Source organism: Bos javanicus, chromosome 3, assembly GCF_032452875.1.
Source record: "Bos javanicus breed banteng chromosome 3, ARS-OSU_banteng_1.0, whole genome shotgun sequence".
NCBI classification, from domain to species: domain Eukaryota; kingdom Metazoa; phylum Chordata; class Mammalia; order Artiodactyla; family Bovidae; genus Bos; species Bos javanicus.
Window position 1 is genome coordinate 61,167,049 of NC_083870.1, and position 23,830 is coordinate 61,190,878.

Here is a 23,830-nt window from a genome sequence, read left to right on the forward strand (position 1 = left end):
CATAGAGTGAAAGAGGGCACCGTTTCCACATATGAATCAATAATTTGAAAATTGAAATTAATGCCAGATATTTAAGAACATTATATTTAATTTTAATTTCCACAGAAATGGGTTTAAAGTTATTCAAACAAACAGAATATCTTTCAGAGCACGATCTATACAAAAACCTGAAATGCAGTCAAGCAAATCCAGTCAGGAAGCAATATTTAAAATCACTGTATATTGAGTAACTCCCACATTTGTTTAAGTCCTCAGCTCTTTCATTATTTTAACACTTGTTTCAGAAAGAATTCTCAATTACTGCGAAATTACCAGCATATCAAAATGCTAGAGATAGGACACACAAGTTTATGAGAAATGAAAATAATGATGCTTTTCTAAAGAAAAACTCTTTTTGAGGATTTTGTTTTTCATTTCCTTTTTCATGAATCTCTAAGGTTTCCATTGAAATTTATATCATGTCAAAAATGAAAAACAAAATAGTATAACTGTTTTTTCCACCTCATAACTTTCACAAGCAAAACATTCATCTTCCTTACTAAAGAAAGAGAAGACAGGAGACACTGCCTTTCAAGTAATTCTTAATTTTTTCTTCATGACACTTTGCATCAGAGAAGACAGTAGATAGACTGTAATAGGGAAGATAAGGTGGGAGCTTCAAGTATTTTGATAGTCTATGAGAATAATCAATTATTCAAGTTTTATCACCCAACTCTTTGTAAACACAAAGTATTTTCAAGCATAGCTCCAATGACATTTTAGTTGAAAAGAGCCTGCTTTGGTTTGTTAAGCTTTCAATCTTGTTCCAAATGATTAAAAACCATACAAAGCTCTTATAATGTTCTCTTTCTTGACCATAGATTTGAAGATTATACTAGGAAATATTTGGAACTGGATGTCGATATGTGGTAGTAGACCACTGTAAGTAAGCATGTAAATAACACTATTTAAATGGAAAAGATACTCTATGAGCCAATTGGTTTGAGTCATTTAAATACATTACACTGTGCCTGCCTCTTGATAATTATACCAATTAGACAGGAGAATCATTTATCATGGTGCCAATTAAGTGAATTCTACACTTTCTGGGACTTAAAAAAAAGTCTAAATTAGAGAGACCAAACAACTCCCGTGTTTATGGGCACTTCAGCTAAATCTTGATCATGTAACATGGCAATCATTTAACCAGGTTCTTACCCCATGTACTAGAGATATAGCAAGCCAGGGGTATATTTTATTCATTGTCTATTTTGCTGTTTAAATTTCAATGTAAAATTTTTAAGAAAAAAATCAGCCTGAAATCTTAATTTTAACTTTGTTTAAAAACTTATTTCAAAGAACATTTTCCTTTTAGCTGATACTTGAATTTAGAGGTTAATTAATTGAATGATTCTTGGGTTGGTAGACATGTAATTATGATTGATTGGAAATGTGTGATTTTTAGTGACACATTTTTTCCTCAGAAGACACAGAAGTCTGAGTTGAATTAATTAACATTCAATAGTAATGCAAAGGAACTTTTTAAATGCTTATAATAAAAGTATTGCTGAAATCCTTTTAGCTAAAGACATCTTTGTAGCTGTTTTTTAAATTATGAAAATGAAATAACCCTTCTAAAGTGGCTTTGTAACATCTGATAAGGAAAGGAGATATTATTTAAGTAACTATTTTGCTAGTTTAATTATTTTTATTTAAATGTTTTTGTTTATATATAGTTTTTTTTTTAATTATTTTAATCACTGTCTAAAGAAAAGGGTAAGAAATTCTACCTAGTTATTTTATGAGTGACTCTATGTGGTTAACCATTCAATGTAGGACAGGGTACAGCAAAGATATGGTAGAGTGTGGCCTTTCACAACCCATCCTTTATTTATTTTTATTTAACTGGCCTTACAAAAGTATAACTATATAATGATAAAAACTATTCTGAGACAGAACAGTTTTGCTGAAATATCTCCAAGATGCTCTTCTGTGACCAATATCTTTATACAGAAATGTTTCATTAATCACATGAAATGAATCCCTCAAACTGTTTTAAGAATGTGCTTTGATCCTAAGTAGTCAATTAAGTGATTATTTCATACTCTAACTAGCTCTTTTTCTCACACTCAACTGTATAGTCATAAGGGATTTGAATTAGGTCATACCTGAATGGTGTAGTGGTTTTCTCCACTTTCTTTAATTTCAGTCTCAATAAGGAGTTCATGATCTGAGCTACAGTCAGCTCCCAGTCTTGTTTTTGCTGAATGTATAGAGCTTCTCCATCTTTGGCTGCAAAGAATATAATCAATCTGATTTCGGTGTTGTCCATCTGGTGATGTCCATGTGTAGAGTCTTCTCTTGTGTTGTTGGAAGAGGGTGTTTGCTATAACCAGTGCATTCTCTTAGCAAAACTCTATTAGCCTTTGCCCTGCTTCATTCTGTACTCCAAGGCCAAATTTGCCTGTTACTCCAGGTGTTTCTTGACTTCCTACTTTTGCATTCCAGTCCCCTATAATGAAAAGGATGTCTTTTTTGGGTGTTAGTTCTAGAAGATCTTGTAGGTCTTCATAGAACTGTTCAATTTCAGCTTCTTCAGCATTACTCGTTGTGGCATAGACTTAGATTACCGTGATATTGAATGGTTTGCCTTGGAAATGAACAGAGATCATTCTGTCATTTTTGAGATTGCATCCAACTACTGCATTTCAGACTCTTTTGTTGACCATGATAGCTACTCCATTTCTTCTAAGGGATTCCTGCCCGCAGTATTAGATGTAATGGTCATCTGAGTTAAATTCACCCATTCTAGTCCATCTTAGTTTGCTGACTCCTAGAATGTCGTTGTTCACTACACCACTCAGGTATGACCTAAATCAAATCCCTTATGACTATACAGTGGAAGTGAGAAATAGATTTAAGGGACTAGATCTGACAGACAGAGTACCTGATGAACTATGGATGGAGGTTCATAACACTGTACAGGAGACAGGAATCAAGACCATCCCCAAGAAAAAGAAATGCAAAAAAGTAAAATGGCTGTCTGAGGAGGCCTTACAAATAGCTGTGAAAAGAAGGGAAGCAAAAAGCAAAAGAGAAAAGGAAAGATATACCCATTTGAATGGAGAGTTCCCAAGAATAGCAAGGAGAGATAAGAAAGCCTTCCTCAGTGATCAGTGCAAAGAAGTAGAGGAAAACAACAGAATGGGAAAGACTAGAGATCTCTTCAAGAAAATTGGATATACCAAGGGAGTATTTCATGCAAAGATGGGCTCAATAAAGGACAGAGATGGTAGGGACCCAACAGAAGCAGACGATATTAAGAAGAGGTGGCAAGAACACAGAAGAACTGTACAAAAAAGATCTTCATGACCAAGATAATCACCTAGAGCCAGATATCCTGGAATGTGAAGTCAAGTGGGTCTCAGGAAACATCACTATGAACAAAGCTAATGGAGGTGATGGAATTCCAGTTGAGCTATTTCAAATCCTGAAAGATGATGCTGTGAAAGTACTGCACTCAATATCCCAGCCAATTTGGAAAACTCAGCTGTGGCCACAGGACTAGAAAAGGTCAGTTTTCATTCCAATCCCAAAGAAAGGCAATGCCAAAGAATGCTCAAACTACTGCACAATTGCACTCATCCCTGGTGGCTCAGATGGTAAAGCATCTGTCTATCAATGTGGGAGACCTGGGTTCGATCCCTGGGTCGGGAAAATTCCCTGGAGAAGGAAATGGCAACCCACTCCAGTAGTCTTGCCTAGAAAATTCCATGGACAAAGAAGCCTGCTACAGGCTACTGTCCATGGGGTTGCAAAGAGTAGGACACGACTGAGTGATTTCACTTACTTTCATTCACTCACTAGTAAAGTAATGCTCAAAATTCTCCAAGCAAGGCTTCAGCAGTACATGAACCGTGAACTTCCAGATATTCAAGCTGGTTTTAGAAAAGGTAGAGGAACCAGAGATCAAATTGCCAACATCTGCTGGATTATCAAGAAAGCAAGAGAGTTCCAGAAAAACATCTATTTCTGCTTTATTGACTATGCGAAAACCTTTGACTGTGTGGATCACAATAAACTGTGGAAAATTCTGAAAGTGATGGGAATACCAGACCACCTGACCTGCCTCTTGAGAAACCTGTATGCAAGTCAGGAAGCAACAGTTAGAACTGGACATGGAACAACAGACTGGTTCGAAATAGGAAAAGGAGTACATCAAGGGTGTATATTGTCACCCAGCTCATTTAATTTATATGCTGAGTACTTCATGAGAAACGCTGGGCTGGAGGATACACAAGCTGAAATCTTGATTTCAGGATATTTCTGGGAGAAATATCAATAACCTCAGATATGCAGAGGACACCACCCTTATGGCAGAAAGTGAAGAGGAACTAAAGAGGCTCTTGATGAAAGTGAAAGAAGAGAGTGAAAATGTTGGCTTAAAGCTCAACATTCAGAAAACTAAGATTAAGGCATCTAGTCCCATCACTTCATGGCAAATAGATGGGGAAACAGTGGAAACAGTGGCTGACTTTGTTTTCTGGGTTCCAATATCACTGCAGAAGATGATTGCAGCCGTGAAATTAAAAGACACTTACCCTTGGAAGGAAAGTTATGACCAACCTAGATAGCATATTGAAAAGCAGAAACGTTACTTTGTCAACAAAGGTCTGTCTTGTCAAGGCTATGGTTTTTCCAGTGGTCATGTATGGATGTGAGAGTTGGACTATAAAGAAAGCTGAGTGTTGAAGAATTGATGCTTTTGAACTGTGGTGTTGGAGATGACTCTTGAGAGTCCCTTGGACTGCAAGGAGATCCAGCCAGTCCATCTTAATAGAGATCAGTCCTGGGTGTTTGTTGGAAGGACTGATGTTGAAGCTGAAACTCCAATACTTTGGCCACCTGATGGCAAAAGCTGACTCATTTGAAAAGATCCTGATGCTGGGAAAGATTGAGGGCAGGAGGAGAAGGGGACGACAGAGGATGACATGGTTGGATGGCATCACTGCCTCAATGCACATGAGTTTGGGTGGACTCTGGGAGCTGGTGATGGACAGGGAGGCCTGGTGTACTGCAGTTCATGGGGTTGCAAAGAGTTGGACATGACTGAACGACTGAACTGAACTGAACTAGCTCTTTTAGTATCTTGCAAATCAACACTATAAGTATCAGTGTAGTGATTTTACTGAGAATATTATACTGTTAGATAGATTCTGATGATATAGAAGAGTTCTTATATATTTTGCAATGTAATAAAATAGTATTCATAGGCTGGGGAGAGATAAGAAGTAGCATCCTGAATGAATTTGAAGAGACGTATATGATGAACCAAGCTTCCCCAGTATCTCAGCATTAAAGAATCTGCCTGCCGTACAGGAGACCCAAGTTTGATCCCTGGGTCAGGAAGATCCCCTGGAGAAGGAAATGCCAAACCATTCCAGTATTATTGCCTGGAGAATCCCATGGACAGAGGAACCTGGCGGGCTGCAGTCCATAGCGTCACAAAGAGTCAAACATGACTGAAGCAACTGAGCACAGCACAGCACCCATATAATAAACAGGTATAAGAATATTTCTTTTATAAATAAAGTTGGAAGAGCTGACTATGCATCATACTAACTGATGAAATATCTGAAAAAATAACTGTTGCACAAGAGTCGAAATAATCAAATAAATAGCTTTTAATCTTGTCAATAAAATCAATTCTAAAGTTATATACAAACAAATTAGTTTACCTGCAAAGGTGAGAGAGAACTATGGCTAAGTAGGTGTGTTCAGTAGTGTCTGACTGTGCAACCTCATGGGCTGTAGCCCACCAGGTTCCCCTGTCCATGGATTTTTCCAGGAAAGGATACAGGAGTGGGTTGACATTACCTAGTCCAGGGAATCTTCCTAACCAAGGGCTCAAACCCTGACTGTTGCATCTCTGGCACTGGCGGGCTGATTGTTTACCACTTGTGCAACATGAGTGCTAAGTATGAAAGACTTACATTAGCTTTTAATCAATGTAATACAGTTTAACATGTACTTGAGGATCTATTATGTGCAAAATATTGTCCTGAGGACTTAAGGGAGTATAACATGAACTTGAGATACCTCCTACCCATAGCAGTATAAAGCCTCAGAACTGGGATAGAAAAAGTCCAGGTGGGGATATATTAAATTATAGAACAGGAAGTGTGCCAAAGTACAAAATGGTGCACGAGTGTCTCTCAGGAGAAACAATCATCTTAGGTTGTTAGGAGAGGTGAAGAAAAATATCCAAAAGTAAGTAGATTTCTGCTTGTAAATCCATTTATTCATAGCCAAGAATAGAAAACGTTTGGAACATGATGAGGGAATAGCACTTGTTGAAATGTAATGTGAATTGTAGATAGAAGCAGGGAAGAGGCAGGGACGATAGATTGGGGTTGTTAAGCAGGAGAGTCTGGAGCCCCAGGTTGAGAAGCACTAGCCAGAGAAAGTGACACTGCCTCTTCCAACATGAAATTGGGTTGCACTAGAAGATTCTATGAGATATTCATGTTGAGGGACCGTATGGGGGACCTGATGTGGTCTTTAAGGAAGTCATTTATTCACCAGTTATTCAGTGAGCCCTGTTATGTGCCAGAATTATTTTAATTGTGAAATGTGTGTCATGCCTGCTGTTTACAGGTATGAAAAGTAAAGTATTAGCCCTCAGGTAGTTAGAAAATAAATGAGATAGGCATACACATGAGGAGGAAGATAAAGTGCAGTGTAAACACTGTTAGAATATGACTGGAAGCAAAATGGTTATCTACTGTTGTGTAGGACGAGACTCCCCAAAAGTGATGTCATTGGATGAATGCTCTCCTCCAATTTATATGTTGTAGTATTACCCCCTACCCCACCTCCCAGAAACTCAGAATTTGACTAGGTTTGAAATAAAGCCTCCAAAGGAGCAATTAAGGTAAAATAAGGTCATACTTGTGGACCCTTATCCAATAAAATAAGAGTTTTTATAAGATGAAAAGTTTAGGGCATGGACATATGGAAAGACCATGCGAAGATGTAGAGAAGCCAGGGAAAGAAGGCTGAGAAGAATTCAGCCCTGCCAATGATTTAATCTCAGGCTTCTATTTTCTCACAGAATTGTGAGAAAATAAATTTACGTTGTTTAAGCCACCTTGTCTGTGCTATCTGGTTATGGTAGGCCCAGATAATAAGTACAAGTGGCTTAAAGCAGTAACACTCAGTTTGCTCTTGAAGCTAGGCATTGACAAGATCAATTACCAAGTTCTCACTTGTGGCTTCTCATATACTTGTACCACGTGGTCTCTCTCCCTTCATCCCTCCTCCCTCCCTCTCTCCTTGTGCCACTCCACTCTCAGAGCAGCCAGGACTCTTACATGGCAGTGGAAGGTCCCCATAGCAAATGTCCTACGGGAAGTCAAAGTCCCATGGTCTTTTCTAACCTAATCTTAGAAGTCAACAGATTCACTTCTCCTGAGATGTATTTGCAAAGGCAATCACAAAATCTCTCACAGATTTAAGGGAAGGGATATGTACCTTCTGTGGTGATGAACATATTGTCAAAGTACGTGCAAATGTGTTTTAAGACCATTACTGTCTGAATAAAAATTGCTTATATTCTTCCCACATGTAATACACCCTTAATACACCCTTTCCCAGGATCTCACTAAAGTCTCATCTCTTATGGCATCAAGTTCAAACTTGAGGTCCAGGGTCTCATCATTTAAATCAGGTTTGGGTGTGAATGAGGTCTGTGATACAGTTGGATATATAGCTCCTTGAAACACTTTCTACTAAACCCAAAGCCCTATGACATAAAGATATGACTTATTTCCACTTCCCACTATAAATCCAAAATACCATAGTGGCAAAACAAGCGAAGGATAATTGAAAAAAAAAAAGTGAAAGTGTGAGTCACATCTGACACTTTGCAACCCCAGGGACTGTAGCCCACCAGATGCCTCTGTCCTTGGGATTTCCCAGGCAAGAATACTGGAGTGGGTAGCCATTCCCTTCTCCAGGGGATCTTCCTGACCCAGGGATTGAACCTGGGTCTCTCACATTGTAGGCATATCCTTTATCTTCTCACTCTCTGTGGCTCTTGGATCTGTCTTCTAATATCTCAGTTCTGCAAATTGACCTATCCTTCTTCTTCCATAACATGTAGCCTATGCTTCCATAATATGTAGCTGAGTTTTTTTTCTCAGCCTTCTTGCTTGAATGAGTGTGGGGGTGCAAAAATTCCTTTTTATTTTGTAGTGTTTCTGCTCTTACAGTCTAAGCTGACAGTGTTACTCTATGTACAATATAAATCTTAAATATTGGGTTTTCACCATTATACAAAACCCATATACATATAATACCAGAGGGGTGACTCATCTGAAGGCTGGAGGATCTGCTCCCAAGAAGGTTCACTGTCAGTTCGAAAGTGCAGTCATGACGAAGGTTGGGAGCTTCAGTGCCTCTCACCATGTGCCAGTCCACATGGCCTGAGCTTCCTTGGCTCAATTTCAAGCTTGATGATTTCACTAGAGAGAGACCCTTTTAACACCTAGCCTCAGAAGTTACATTGCTTTGTCTCTGCCATTATTTTTGATGGATGAAGGACTGAGACTTAGAAATACTATTTAATTTGTTATTTAATTACTGAAGTTGACTCTACTATGGTAATTCTTAGAGTATGTTCAAATGCTGATGGAATTAAATCTATATAGATATGGATATGAATGTGTTCTAAGAAACATGGATAACTCCAAGAATAAAGTTCTTATATTGGCGAAAGGGGTTGTGATCCAGTATACTATTGGAGAATTTAGACATATTAACAGAGTAAATTTGTTAGTTGTAACAGGTGGAGAGATGAAATTTATGGGTCTAGATGGAGATAATTCAGTAGATTTGGTATTGACAAGGTGAAGTTTCTATATTATGATTGCTTCCATTTTCTCAGTGAAATAAGAGGCTATGCCATCAGCTGAGGCATGGTTTGCAAAGTTTGACTGTTTATCTATTATGATATAGTCAGGTTTGAAAGTGGAGACTTGGACAGTAAGAGGATGGTTTGGCAGGACTCAAGATCCACTTGAGGTTTGTGGTTAGGAATTTATCTGAGAGTAGCCAGCAGAGTTGAAGATTTTTCTCCAGCCATAAACCATTGTTGGATTTACATGCAAAGTAGGAGGACAGTTTAGATTTAATTAGGGTTGGAATTTTCCAGACAATTATGGAAAAAGGAAGGAAGGGAAGTAGGGTGGAGAAATGTATAAATGAATAATCTTAGTGATTAGCCTCAATCTAAGTAAAAGTAAAATGGGAAATGACACATGAGACATGATGGAGGGCAAAGGTCCCAGTGTAGTGAAAAAATGTTTGCAATAAAGTAAAATAAACTTCATAGTTATATATCTAACCAGAGGTCAGTGAGTGTCTGTAATAACCTGAAATTTACTTCTTATTATTTCTTAATTAAAGCATGCAGTTTTGAGGGGGAGCTCTTTTTCTCCCTCTACATGCAGGAAGTATGGGAGAACTAACACCCTCATGAGCAGACTTCAACCAAAGACTAATGGTGAGTGGCATTTAAATACTCCAACTTCCTCTCCCCTTTGGTGAGACAAATCTGAAACAGGTTTGACATCATTTCCGAGATCTCCCCAGTTGGATTCATCTTCACTTACTTTGGTGGCAACCTTCTTGATAGTACATGTTAAATTGACTCTATCCCTTCCCTGTTCTTACTTCCTCACTCTTACTGGTGTTTCCTGAGATCATCCCACTAATAAACTAGTCATACTCAAACACTCATCTCAAAGCCTGCTTCTGGGGGTACCCAACTAAGTAAACCTTAGATCTCTAGAAAGCTTTTACTCAGCACCTCCTTTGAGCTTCTATCATAGCACTTATCAAGACACACTTTTGTTGTCTTACCTGTCTTTCTCCCCTTTAGCCAGTGTTACCCAAGGGAAGAAAAAAAAAAAAAAAGCAAGTTTCCACCTTTGTAGTACCTTCTCTTATCCCAGTTCCTGTTACATAGTAGGGTCAAATTACATATTTAGTAAATTTAGTTAGAAGTTCAGTAAAAAAAAAAATCAATGATTTTACTGACCAAGGATTTGAAACACCTTTTAAATCAGAGAAACAAAGTTTAGATTGAGTTTGATGTATCATGAATGCTAATTTTAATTCTTGAAAATTGATGATCTACAGTAGTGAGAGTGTCGAATATAAAATTTTGGTTAGCCAACCACAATCTACCATTATTTCTAAACTGTTACATTTGAGGGAGTTGAACAATATGATATTGTCTCTTAAGACATATGTTTAACAAAGTTAGGGAGTTTTGAAGTTGGAAATTTATCACTTGTTCCTGAGGTTTTTATGAATTGTTTTAGTTTCAGCAATAAAGAAATAACTATGAGAAATTTTCTTTTTCTATTTTTACATCATAAGTACCTTATATCATATATATATTTATATATATACAGTATATATAAATATATTTCTATATCTATATTTATTATATCATAAGTTCAAGAGCTGAATTTATTCATAGAATAAATATTTTTGAGACAAGGAATTATCATTTTAAAATGGTTTATTGCTGAGACTAAACTGATTTTTAAACTGAAAACCAAGAGCATAGTAATAAATCTCTTTACATTTTTACCATTGTGGTTTGGCTATCACCTAAGTAACTGCTATTTATATACTTGCTTGCTACTACTAATTACTTTATAAAGTTCAATTACTATAATGGCTAAATATCACAATCAGTGTGTAACTCAACCACAAGTCATAGTAGCTGTGATATGGATATATGTGTGAGGAAGCTCATTTACATTTTCAAATCTCAACAACTGCTCAAGTGTCTGCTTTCTAGCAATTAGGCAGCTGCTACTTAAAATCATAGAGGCAAACTCTGGTTTGGTTTGGTTTGGAAACTAAGTGTTGTCTGGTGTGGCTTTTTGATACTTTGCACTGTACTAATGAAGCCACTTTGCTTCATGCTGTTATATCACTGCTTCCCGGCATCCTTTTCCCTTCAGCTGGCTATTGCATTATTTCATGTATTTTCTTTTCATCCTTTTTCTTATTCACAGGCTTTGGCTTTGAATAGTTTCAAAATTCCCTTTTCAAGAATTAGTTCACAGCCTTTAAAACTTACAGCTATGGCGCCTGACCTGAAATACATTGGATAATTTATTACCAAAATCTATGGAGAAGGCAATGGCACCCCACTCCAGTACTCTTGCCTGGAAAATCCCATGGATGGAGGAGCCTGGTAGGCTGCAGTCCATGCTAAGGGTCGGACACAACTGAACGACTTCACTTTCACTTTTCACTTTCATGCACTGGAGAAGGAAATGGCAACCCACTCCAGTGTTCTTGCCTGGAGAATCCCAGGGATGGGGGAGCCTGGTGGGCTGCCATCTATGGGGTCGCATAGAGTCGGACACAACTGAAGTGACTTAGCAGCAGCAGCATGTGTGAAATATGTAGGAGTTCTATTTGAATTTCCTAAACAGTTGGGGAATAAGTTTCTTGGAGGGCACGAGGTTACTCAGGTGGCAACTTGCTTGATAGTACACGTTAAATTGACTGTCTTTCTCTTGCTTTTTCGATGATCCAACAGATGTTGGCAATTTGATCTCTGGTTCCTCTGCCTTTTCTAAATCCAGCTTGAACATCTGGGAGTTTGCAGTTCACGAACTGTTGAAGCCTTGCTTGGAGAATTTTGAGCATTACTTTGCTAGTGTGTGAGATGAGTGCAATTGTGCGGTAGTTGAACATTCTTTGGCATTGCCTTTCTTTGGGATTGAAATGAAAACTGACCTTTTCCAGTTCTGTGTCACTGCTGAGTTTTCCAGATTTGCTGGCATATTGAGTGTAGCACTTTCACAGCATTATCTTTTAGGATTTGAAGTAGGTTAACTAGAATTCCATCACCTCCACTAGCTTTGCTTCCTAATGTGCACTTGACTCTTCGTTCCAGGATATCTGGTTCTAGGTTAGTGATTACACCATCATCATTATCTGGGTTATGAATATCTTTTTTGCATAGTTCTCCTGTATGTATTCTTGCCATATTTATTAAATACTATAAATATGTGAAGTACTGTTCTAGGTTCTGAGGACTCAAAGCTGAATAAGATGTGGCTCCTTCCCTTACTGTTGAGCTCCCTTTCAGTTATGGAAGAGAGGAGAAATGAGTAACTTAATTATCTGGTATTAGGTTGATAGGTGCTGTGATGGGAAATTTACAGAGTGCCACTTCAGTAAAACAGAATTCAAAACATTAGAGCTTCTGTGGAGATGTTGACTGGAGAAGATTTACCAGACAATATGATAGCTTGATTTGAATGCTAAAATTGGAATAAGATTTGGCAAATGAATAAGGAGAAGGCAATGGCACCCCACTCCAGTACTCTTACCGGAGAATCCCATGGACAGAGGAGCCTGGTGGGCTGCAGTCCATGGGGTCGCTAAGAGTTGGACACGACTGAGCGACTTCCCTTTCACTTTTCACTTTCATGCATTGGAAAAAGAAATGGCAACCCACTCCAGTGTTCTTGCCTGGAGAATCCCAGGGACGGGGGAGCCTGGTGGGCTTCCGTCTATGGGGTCGCACAGAGTCGGACACGACTGAAGCGACTTAGCAGCAAGGTGTTTTTACATTTCAATTAGAATACTAGTGTGTGTAAATGTATGAAGCTTAAAACAAAAGAACATGTTTTGTTCTTTGGCTAAAGAAAAGGGGGAACAGATGTTACAAAGCAACAGAGATAAGAATAAGTCAGTTAATAAAAGATATTCATTTCTAAGCTTAGGTGTTTAACTTTTATCTTCAAAAAATATAAAGTCAGGATACTATGTTTGGAAATGAGATAATAACTTTAGTTTTATTTTTAAAATTACCCTGTATTGATAGAATGAAAATAAGTTTTAAAATATTAACTCATACAAATGTAGTATATACAAAAAATTTAAAATAATCACTTATAGGATTAATATAAAATAAATAATTCTCAAGTCATTACAAAACAAAGCAGAAAAGAAAGTTCCAGCAATAATCTAAAAGCAGTGAAGTTGGGATAAAGGAATAGTGTGAAATATTAAAATCATGAAAAATAAAGTATAATAGAAGCAAATTCAATTGAAGATAAATGTGTTAAATCTTACTACTTAAAATCATTTAGACTACAAAATGACAAAAATATATAAAGACCTAAAATTAAATAGCACAAGCAAAATAAAAATAATGTGATATGAGAAAAATTAAAAAGTAATATCAATTTTATACTAATTATCATGGTCATTATCAACATCATTATATCCATCTATTAATTCTATGGTCCTGCCAAGAGTTTGCTGGTCTCTAGTGTGCTGTTGAACCCCTGCATTGAACTTTTTAGTTCAGTTGTTTTATTCTTCAGCTCTGTGATTTCTGATTTGTATTTTCTTATATATTCTGTTTATTTGTTGAAATTATCACATTGTTCATGCATTTCTCTTCTGACCTCTGTGAGCATCTTTAGGACCATTAGTTTGAACCCTTTACCAGGTAAGCCTCTTGTCTTCTTTTCATTTATGTCTGTTTCTGGAGTTCTATCTTGACTCTTTGCATTGGTTTATATTCATTAGATAAGAGTCACCTTTCCCAGTCTTGAAGAGTGGTCTTGTGTTGAAGATAAAACAGATTGTTCAGCCTGGCTCTAGCTCTTGATGATTTCTAGAAACATACAATCTACCAACACTGACTCATGGAAATATATAAAATCTTAACAGACTAATTACTACTAAGGAGATTAAATTATTAATCCAAAAACTCCCAAGAAAGGAAAATGCAGGAAGAGATGGCTTCATTGGTGAATTTTATCAAAATTTAAAGACAATGAATATCAATTCTTCTCAAACACTTCCAAAACAACAAAAGAGAAGGGAATTCTTCCAAACATATTTCACAAGGCTAGAATTTCCTGATACCAAAACCAGACAAGGATGCATAACAAAATAAAATTACAAATCGATATTATTAATGAACACAGATGGAAAATTTTCAGTGAAATACTAGCAAACAAAATTAATTCAACAATACATCAAAAAGGATCATAAAGCATAATCAAGTAGGATTTATTCTAGTGATGTAAGTATGGTTTGTCATCTGCAAATCAGTGTGATATACCACAATAGTAAAATGAAGAACAAAAAAATCATAGGTTCATTTCAATAATACAGAAAAAAAAAACATTTCACAAGAATTCAACATCCATTTATGATTAAAAAAAATTCTCCACAAGTGTTTACAGAGGTTACATCCCTCAACAGAACCTACCTGCCGGCGCAGGAGACGTAACTAACACGGGCCAATTCTTGGGTCAGGAAGATCCCCTGGAGGGAAGTGTGGCAACCCACTGCAGTATTCTTACTCCCATGGACAGAGGAGCCTGGCAGACTATAGTCCATAGAGTCACACAGAATCAGACATGACTGAAGCAACTTAGTGTACATGCACTTAGCCCAACATAGTAAAGACTATATGTGACAAGCCTACTGCTACATCATACTCAATGGTCAAAGCCAATAATGCCCATTCTTACCACTTTTATTCAATATGGTGCTGAAAGTTCTAGCCAGAACAATTCAGCAAAAAAAAAGAAATAAAAGACATCCAATTTTGAAAGAAGAATTAAAATTGTCTCCAATTGTTTATAACATGATATTATGTAGAAACCCCCAACAACTCCACCAAAAAAACTGTTAGATTAATAAATGAGTTCAAGAAAGTTGCAGAACACAAAATCTATATACATTAATCACTTGAACTTCTAAACACTAACAACAAAGTCTCAGAAAGACAAATTAAGAACACAATCCCATTGACAATTACACCAAAAAGAACAAAATACTTAGGGATAAACTTATCCAAGGAAGTGAAAGATGTATACACCCAAATCTATAAGACAATGATGAAAGGAATTGAAAAATACACAAATAAATTGAAAAATATCCACACTCATGGACTGGAAGAATTAATATTATTCACATGTTTCTTCTACCTAAAGTGGTTTACAGATCAATGTAATCACTATCAAAATTCTAAAGTCATTTTTCACAGAAATGGAAAAAAAAGTCCTAAAATGTGTATGGAAACTAAAACACCTTGAATTCCCAAAGTAATCTTGAAAAGGAGAAAAGCAAACCTGAAGATACCATACTTTTGATTTTGAACTATTTTAGAAATCTGTAGTAATCCAAACAATATGGTATGGGCATAAAAATAGACACCTAATCAATAGAACAGTGAGCCCAGAAATAAACACATGCATTCACAGTCTGTTATTTAAGACACATGAGCCAAGAGTATGAAATAGAAGAAAAGATAATCTCTTCAATAGGTGGTATTAGGAAAACTGGACAGCCACACACAAAAAAATTTAAAGTGTATCCATATCTTACACCATGTGCAAAAATCAACTCAAAATATGTTAAATACTTCAGTCTAAGACCACAAATCATAAAGCTCCTAGATGAAAAATTTAGGTTATGCTCCTTGACATCAATCTTGCCAATATATTTTTTTAAATTTAACAACAAAATCACAAATAATAAAAACAAATATAAACAAGTAGGACTGTATATATCCAACTAAAGGCTTCTGCATAGTAAAAAAACAAAACAAAACAAACAAAAAAAGCTACCAGCAAAATGAAAAGGCAACCTATGAATTGGTGGAAAATATGTATAAGTTTTATATTTGATAAGTTATTAATGTCCAAAATATATAAAGAATTCATAGAACTCACTATAAAAAGAAAAAAAATGATTAAAAATGGGCAGAGGAATTAAAGAGATATTTTTCCAAAGACATACATATGGCAAACAGGCATATTAAAATGCATTCAGCATCACTAATTATAAGGAAAATGTAAATCAAAACCACAATGATATATCAACTCATACCTGTTATAATGGTTTTTATCAGATAAAAGATGAGAATATGAAGAAAAGGAAACCTTTATGCATTGTTGATTGGAATATAACATATTTCAGCCACTGTATGATCCGTCAACTGCACTTCTGAGTATATATTTAAAGAAAACAAAAATCACTATCTCAGATATCTACACTCTTATGTTCATTGCAACATTATTTACATACCAAGACATGAAAACAGCCTGTGTTCTTTATCAGACGATTGGATAAAGAAGAAATACTATGTGCTTTTAGTGGAATATTTTTAAGCCATATAAAAAGGAAATTCTGCCTTTTGTGACAACATAGATGGAACTTGAGGTCATTATGCTAAGAGAAATAAGTTTGACAGAGGAAAACAAATACTGTATGATCTCACTAATATGTGGAATTAAAAAAAGAAAACAAACAAACAAAGAAAAACCTCTGATAAATAGAGAACATGTCGGTGGTTGCCAGAAGCACAAGGATGAGGGTAGGGAGAGTGATTAAAAGATACAGACTTCCACTTATAAGACAAATAAGGTCTAGGAGGTAGTGTAGAGCATGATGACTAAAATTAAAGAAAAATAAATAATATGTCACTCAACTATAATCAGTTCAGTTCAGTTCAGTTGCTCAGTCATGTCTGACTCTTTGTGACCCCATGAATTGCAGCACGCCAGGCCTCCCTGTCCATCACCAACTCCTGGAGTTCACTCAGACTCACGTCCATCAAGTCAGTGATGCCATCCAGCCATCTCATCCTCTGTCGTCCCCTTCTCCTCCTGCCCTCAATCCCTCCCAGCATCAGAGTCTTTTCCAATGAGTCAACTCTTCACATGAGGTGGCCAAAGTACTGGAGTTTCAGCTTTAGCATCATTCCTTCCAAAGAAATCCCAGGGCTGATCTCCTTCAGAATGGACTGGTTGGATCTCCTTGCAGTCCCAGGGACTCTCAAGAGTCTTATCCAACACCACAGTTCAAAAACATCAATTCCTCGGCGCTCAGCTTTTTTCACAGTCCAACTCTCACATCCATACATGATTACTGGAAAAACCATAGCCTTGACCAAACGGACCTTTGTTCTTGTTCAAAATAAAATAAAAAGGTAAATGGAAGAATATAATTATTTTTAAAATGCTCTTTATGATGAGCAAATAATTAAAAGACAGATAAATAAACTGAGAATTTGGACAATATAATGAATATTGAAGCTCCTAGGCAGAAAGTATATACAATTTTAAAACATTCACAAGGTATTTATAAATATTAATCAACCGTGAGTCTTAAAAATTTCCCAAAATAAAAAGTATAAATCATGACAATTCTTTTTATTCTTACTCCAGTGAAATAAAAATTAACTTTCTACAGAAGCATCACTTAAGGAACCACATAGAAACCAAAAATAGTAACTAGCTAATTCTTGGGTCATAGAGGGTATCAGAGGGTTTCCTTGGTAGCTCAGCTGGTAAAGAATCTGCATGCAATGCAGGAGACCCCGGTTTGATTCCTGGGTCAGGAAGATCCCCTGGAGAAGAGATAGGCTACCCACTCCAGTATTCTTGGGCTTTCCTGGTGGCTCAATCAGTAGAGAACCTGGCTGCAATACAGGAGACTTGGGTTCGATCCCTGAGTTGGTAAGATGCCCTGGAGGAAGGCATGGCAACTCACTCCAGTCTTGCCTAGAGAATCCCCATGGACAGAGGAGCCTGGAGGGCTGCATTCCATGGGGTCACAGAGTCCAACACGACTGAGCAACTAAGCACAGCACAGTGCAGAGGATATCAACTTCTCAAGTCAGAATATACAAAGAAATAGAGAACATGGACAAATATGTACACTGGAAATATATATCTGCACAATGGAAAAAATAATAAATGAATTAAATAGTCTACTAACAGAGATTTGCAGGGCAAAATTCTACATGACCCTTCGGTAGATACATGCTTTTTCTCGGTTATTTAGTCAAATACCAGTTTGATACTACTATGAAGGATTTTACAAATGTAATTGAGGTCAGAAACTAGACGATCTTAAGGTAGGAAAATATCCTGCCAAGATGGAATACCATGTTGCAAAGAATGAAGGTGGTCTATAGAAGCTGAAGCAGATAACAGTCAAAAAGGACACAGGGACCTCAGCTCTACGATAGCAAAAACTGTGAATTCTGCACATAAGGAGAATAAACTTGTGAGAAGATTTTTTTTTCAGGCCCTCCAGAAGAAGATTTACCTGACCAGTCTTGTGATTTTGACCTTATAATACCCCAAGCAGAGATCCCAACAATGTCAGGTTGAACTCCTGATTTGCAGTGAGGTAATAAATGAGTACTATCTTAAGCTGAAATGTTTGTTGTCGTTTGCTTTGTAGTAATAAGTACTAATACAGAAATACTAAAAGCATATTAAAATGATTCCTAAGAATCAGTAGAAAAGAAGCTATGCAAATAACAAAATAACAATAAATAAGGAAAGTTAGAAATGATTATATATACATATATATATAAAGCATGTTATTTGAAAACTATAATTAAATATATAAACCTTTAAAAGATACTCTTGGACAAGTGTGTGAGAATAATAATTGACAACATTAGGCATATGAAACTAGATGCAATTTTAGCATAGAAGAATTATTTTTCAGATTATATACATGAAATCATGCTCATGGAAATTGAACACTCAATGAAACTAAAATTTTTGTTATAAAATTAAATTGTTACATTGACCAAAAAAACTCCTCAAATCAATTTCATGATCCAAATAGTTTAATAAATGAATTTCTACAAATTTTAGAAAGACATAAGTTATTTTCTTTTCAATCTCTTCCATGGTACACAGAAATAAGATAATTTTCCTAATTCATTTTGTGAAATTAATATATGCTGCTACCAATTCCTCACAAATATTAAATAAAGAGACAAAAAACAAAAATGACATAGCATACAAAAAATTTCACTTTATGGGTAAAGATAAAAAATAGTAAATCAAATATAACAGAAACTTAAATTCATAGAGTACCATTATTAAGAGAAGTTTTCTTGTGAGAACTCAAAGGCTTTTCATTACTAGCAATAGATTACTGTAAGCCATCATTTTATATGGGCCAAAGGGGAGAACTTTGATGATTTTTTTTGCAAAAGTTAAAAGAATTCACCAATTGCATTCAATTTCTAATAGAAAAGAAATATTTCCTAATTAAATAATATCATGGTATTTATTTTTCTTCAACAAGGTAGAGAGAAAACATCTAAGCCAATGCTGGTTGGAGTTGCAATATGAATTTTTAGGAGATTTCCCATTTTAAAAACATTAAGAAAGTAAGAATTATAAATGAAGTATTGGAGTAAATGGAGTTAAAAAGTCTATGATTTAAGGAGTAGTGGGAAGGTGGTAAAATAATAATTTATTTCAGACTGTAGAATATATGATGAGTTCTATAATCTCTAGGGTAGTCACTGGAAATAGTTATAAAATATATAACTAAAGAATCAATCTAAGAAAGAATAATAATATTTTACTAAATCAAAAGTCAGAAATAAGACAGTAAAAAAAGAAAATTGTAAGATGGAGGACATAAATACAGCTATATTAGTTACTACACTAAATGCAAATATATTAAATTCATCAAGTAAAAGACTAAAATGGTCTAGGTTTAAAAAGCAACAACTGTATATTGCTTATAAGAGATACAGTTTATATGTAAGAACACAGAGTTATTGAAAGAGAAATGTTGAAAAATGACAGCCTGAAACACTGACTAAGAGAAAGTTAGTGTTGTTATATTAATAAAAGGCAAAGCAAACCTCAGAGTCAGAGCACTAGTGGAGATAAGAGGGCCATATTAAAATATTTAAGAAGTCAATTCAATATGAAGATGTTACAATATCAAATACCATGCATATGTGCATAAGAGTTCAGCCATGTCCAACTGTTTGCTACCCCATAAACTGTAGCTCACCAGGCTTCTCTGTCCAGGGGATTTTTCAGGCAAGACTACTGGAGTGGATATCCATTTCCTCCTCCAGGGGATTTTCTCCATCCAGGGATCAAACTTATGTCTTCTGCATCTCTTGCATTTCAGGTGGATTCTTTAACCTCTGAGCCATCAAGTAAGACATCAAATAGCATAAATTGATATCACAGAATAAAAAGGTAAAAGAGGAAATTCACAATCATTTAACATGCTTTCTCTGATAACTTACAGAAGATAGCAAAAAAAAATTAAAAGATACAATTACATTTTTAAAAACAATCTAATTGGAATTTAGATAATACTTCACTGCCAACAGAATATATAAAATACAAATGTAGAAAATTTACCCATATGCTAGACTCAAAAGAAAGCCTCAACATAATCCAAACATTGAAATGATCCAACTGTATTTTTTGATGAGTGAAATTTATCTAGAAATCAATAATGAAGATAGAATCAGAAAAATACAGCTACCTGATATTAAATAATATATATTTTTAATAATTCAAGATGCAAATAGGAAATGAAAGCAGAAAAATATTTCAAAATAGTTAATTTTATATATATATATATAATACCACAAAGCGTATGTGGTGTAGTGCTTTTCATTTCTAGCCAAGGAGGTATGGCAGGACCAAATCTACGCTCTTCAACAACACTGGAAATAGGAAAAAGTATAAAACAAACGTTTTCAGATATTGGACAACAGTAAAGAAATGTGAGCCATATGCCAAGGATAACAAACAAAGTGACCTATACGTTTATAGCACCTGACTACTAGAAGCATGTTCTAGCCGGCAGTGCCAGGGAGAGAACCCAGTTTAAGGGCCTGCAGAATTGAGGAGTCAAAGAAAGGAGTTGGGGAGGCCATAGCAGTAAAAGTTTGTAGAGAAGTTATATTCTCTTACTATATTTTAACTGTTAATGATTTGTGATAAGAACAAAAATGGAGATCAAAATCCAAAAATGTATTCATGCAGTTTACATTAGATAAATTAGGAAGAAGCAAGATCGTATGTTACACTAAAAAGTTTAAATATTGATTTGCATGGTTGATTCAAAATGTGCAAAATATGCACTTAAGACTATTTTTGCACATAACATTTTGTTTTGTTACAATTGAGGAAAAGATTATGAATACAATAATGATTGTCTATATTAATCATCCATACACATATTTTAAATAACCAATTTATGGATATTTTGTAGTCGTTTTTCTATGCAATGTTTCTTGTGGTTATATTTATTGAAATTTGATTTTATGTTCATTAAATCTAAGCATCTTTAGTTTGTGTTTGAATTTTGGATGTCTTTGCCTTTTCACTTTATTTTTGTTGTTAATTCATTTTTTAAATATTGGTACCTGAGGTACTGGGTATAAAAAAATAACCAAAACCTGGTTCTTTACCACAGTTATTTTGAAATATATTGTTCTGAACAGGAAATATACTTCTTTCGTCCAAATTTTTCTTGGTATTGCTTTATATCTAAAAATAATTCATTACTGTCTAATACTAAATACATATTTCTGGTTGAGGGATTATGATACACTTATGAAATTAATTTAAAAATGTCAAGTACTAATGATGCTCTCAGCATAATATCATTTAAACTAAAATTGTTTAATAAAAATTGTAACTAAAGTTTTTTTTTTTTAAATTATCTCCCATTTGACTGATAAAATTAATTGCTTGTTTTTGAATTGTGAACAGAGCCACTATTATGAGGTAAATTTTTTGGATTTTATTTTCCCAGTGTTCAACTCAATTCTTCTCCTCCCTTATGGTGGCTCAGACAGTAAAGCGTCTGTCTACAATATGAGAGGCCTGGGTTCGATCCCTGGGTTGGGAAGATTCCCTGGAGAAGGAAATGGCAATCCACTCCAGTACTCTTGCCTTGAAAATCCCATAGACGGAGGAGCTTGGTGCAGGCTACTATCCATGGGGTCGCAAAGAGTTGGGCACGACTGAGCGACTTAACTTATTAGTGGACATAAATGATATATATTGAGAAGGATAATCACATAAAACTGTGAAAATACTGATGGCATTTGAGTACTTAGTTCAATTTCCCCAGACTAGAGAGTGAGGCTACACTTCACCTTGCCTTCTACTTAGCTAGGCTAGTTCAGCCAATAATTCTCTTTGTTGTAGCTGATCTGAGATACATTTCTGATACATAGAAAGAATCTTGGGAAATACAATAGAAAAGTTTTCCCACTCAGACATATAAAGCTGATTTTTGCCTGTTCACATTTTTGTGTATTCAAATTGCATGATATTAGGGTCAAAGAGGGCCAAGTGTTGAAAGGAATTTATAACATAAGTCTGGAGTTCATTAGTAAAATCAAGTTATATTCCATCTATAGTTTCACAAAAAATCACCAAAAGCAAAATCACCAGAATGGAATCAGGATTTATGCAGCTCCTCCAAATAATCTCAGTAATGCTTTATGTCTGAGTCTCAAAAATATCCTTGGAACTTTTCTGCCCATATGGATGATTATAAGTGTTTCGAGATTGAAGGAATGCATGGTTAATAACTATTCTGAACACTTTCATGATATTAAGCTTATCTGTTCCTCAGGTAAGCTATAGATTCCTCATTGGTCTTATTGATCAGAATCAGGCAATTCTGACAGTCTGACAAAAAGGCATTTGTTTTGATTTTAGATTTTATGAGTTCAATGGTTGCTGTCTAATTATAGATAATTCTTCATTCATTCTCTCCCTTAATACCATTGTTTTTGTGCTGTGTTGAAATAGTCATGCCTTTTCCCCAGAAAGTTCAGGGTATAGTGATATTAATGTGCAAACAAAACATTACAAAATACTGATAATTTTTCTAAAAGAGTTAGTATAGCTCCCAGTTTTAAAGTCTAGTTCTGGAGCCAGACCACCTATGGTTGATTTCTGACTCTGCCACGGGCTTTTTGGGCACATCGGGTTATAAAGAAGAAGAAGGGAGGAGGGGAAGGAGGAGGAGAAGAAGTGGAAGAAGAAGGAGTTACTGCAATGGAGAAGTTGTGAGTTTATATAAAACACTGTAGGTAAGTCTCAGATATTGCCTGGCACCCAGTAACTACTCAATAAATGTTAACTTTTATGCCAGGTTGGGATAAAGAGAGGAATGATCATATCTGTTTAACTGATGTATTCTGAGGGCAGGAGTTGTTGGAAAAGATTTCATGAAATTAGAGATTCTTGATTTATTCCTTGTTTTCATTCAGGACCTATAAACTGAGAGCATAATATGTGCCACATGTGCTTTTATGCACTGAAGATGAAGCAGCAGGTAGATTAATAAAGTTGTTGCACTCTGAACATATATTTCAGCCCAGGAGATAGCCTCTAAAAAGTGGGGGAAAAAAACACATAAATAATGTAATTTCAATAAGTAGGGATTGCTATGAAGAAAATAAAGCAGGCTGAAAGAATAGACGATAATAAGGTTGTTTAGTCTTTTAGACAGAATCTCAAGGAAGACCTCCTGGAGGAAATGGCATTTAGCGGAAAGTTAAATGATCCAATTAAGACTTGTCAAATTCTAGTGAGAGACTATTATACAAAAGAAGATCTGGAGTTTGGCAGGTTTGAGGAATAACAAGAAGGTGAATTTAGAGGGAAAGTGAAGAGCCAGATTACAATCCGCTGAGTGCTAGTAACATAAAGACTTAGAATGAGTTTCATTCTAATTGTTAGAAGAAGTTCTGGGGCGGGGAGAGGTTAAATGTGTGTAACATTATTAAAAGATCAATGTTGTTACTGTGTGGAAAAGATGGCTAGAGAGCAAGAACAGAAGCAAGAAATCTCTGAGGTGATACTGCAATAGTCCAGGACAGAGGAGATGATGGTGTGCACTCAAATTTGCAGATAGGGAGCATTTGTTCAGATCATGAATCCTCAAGGTGAGAAAAAAAAAAAAA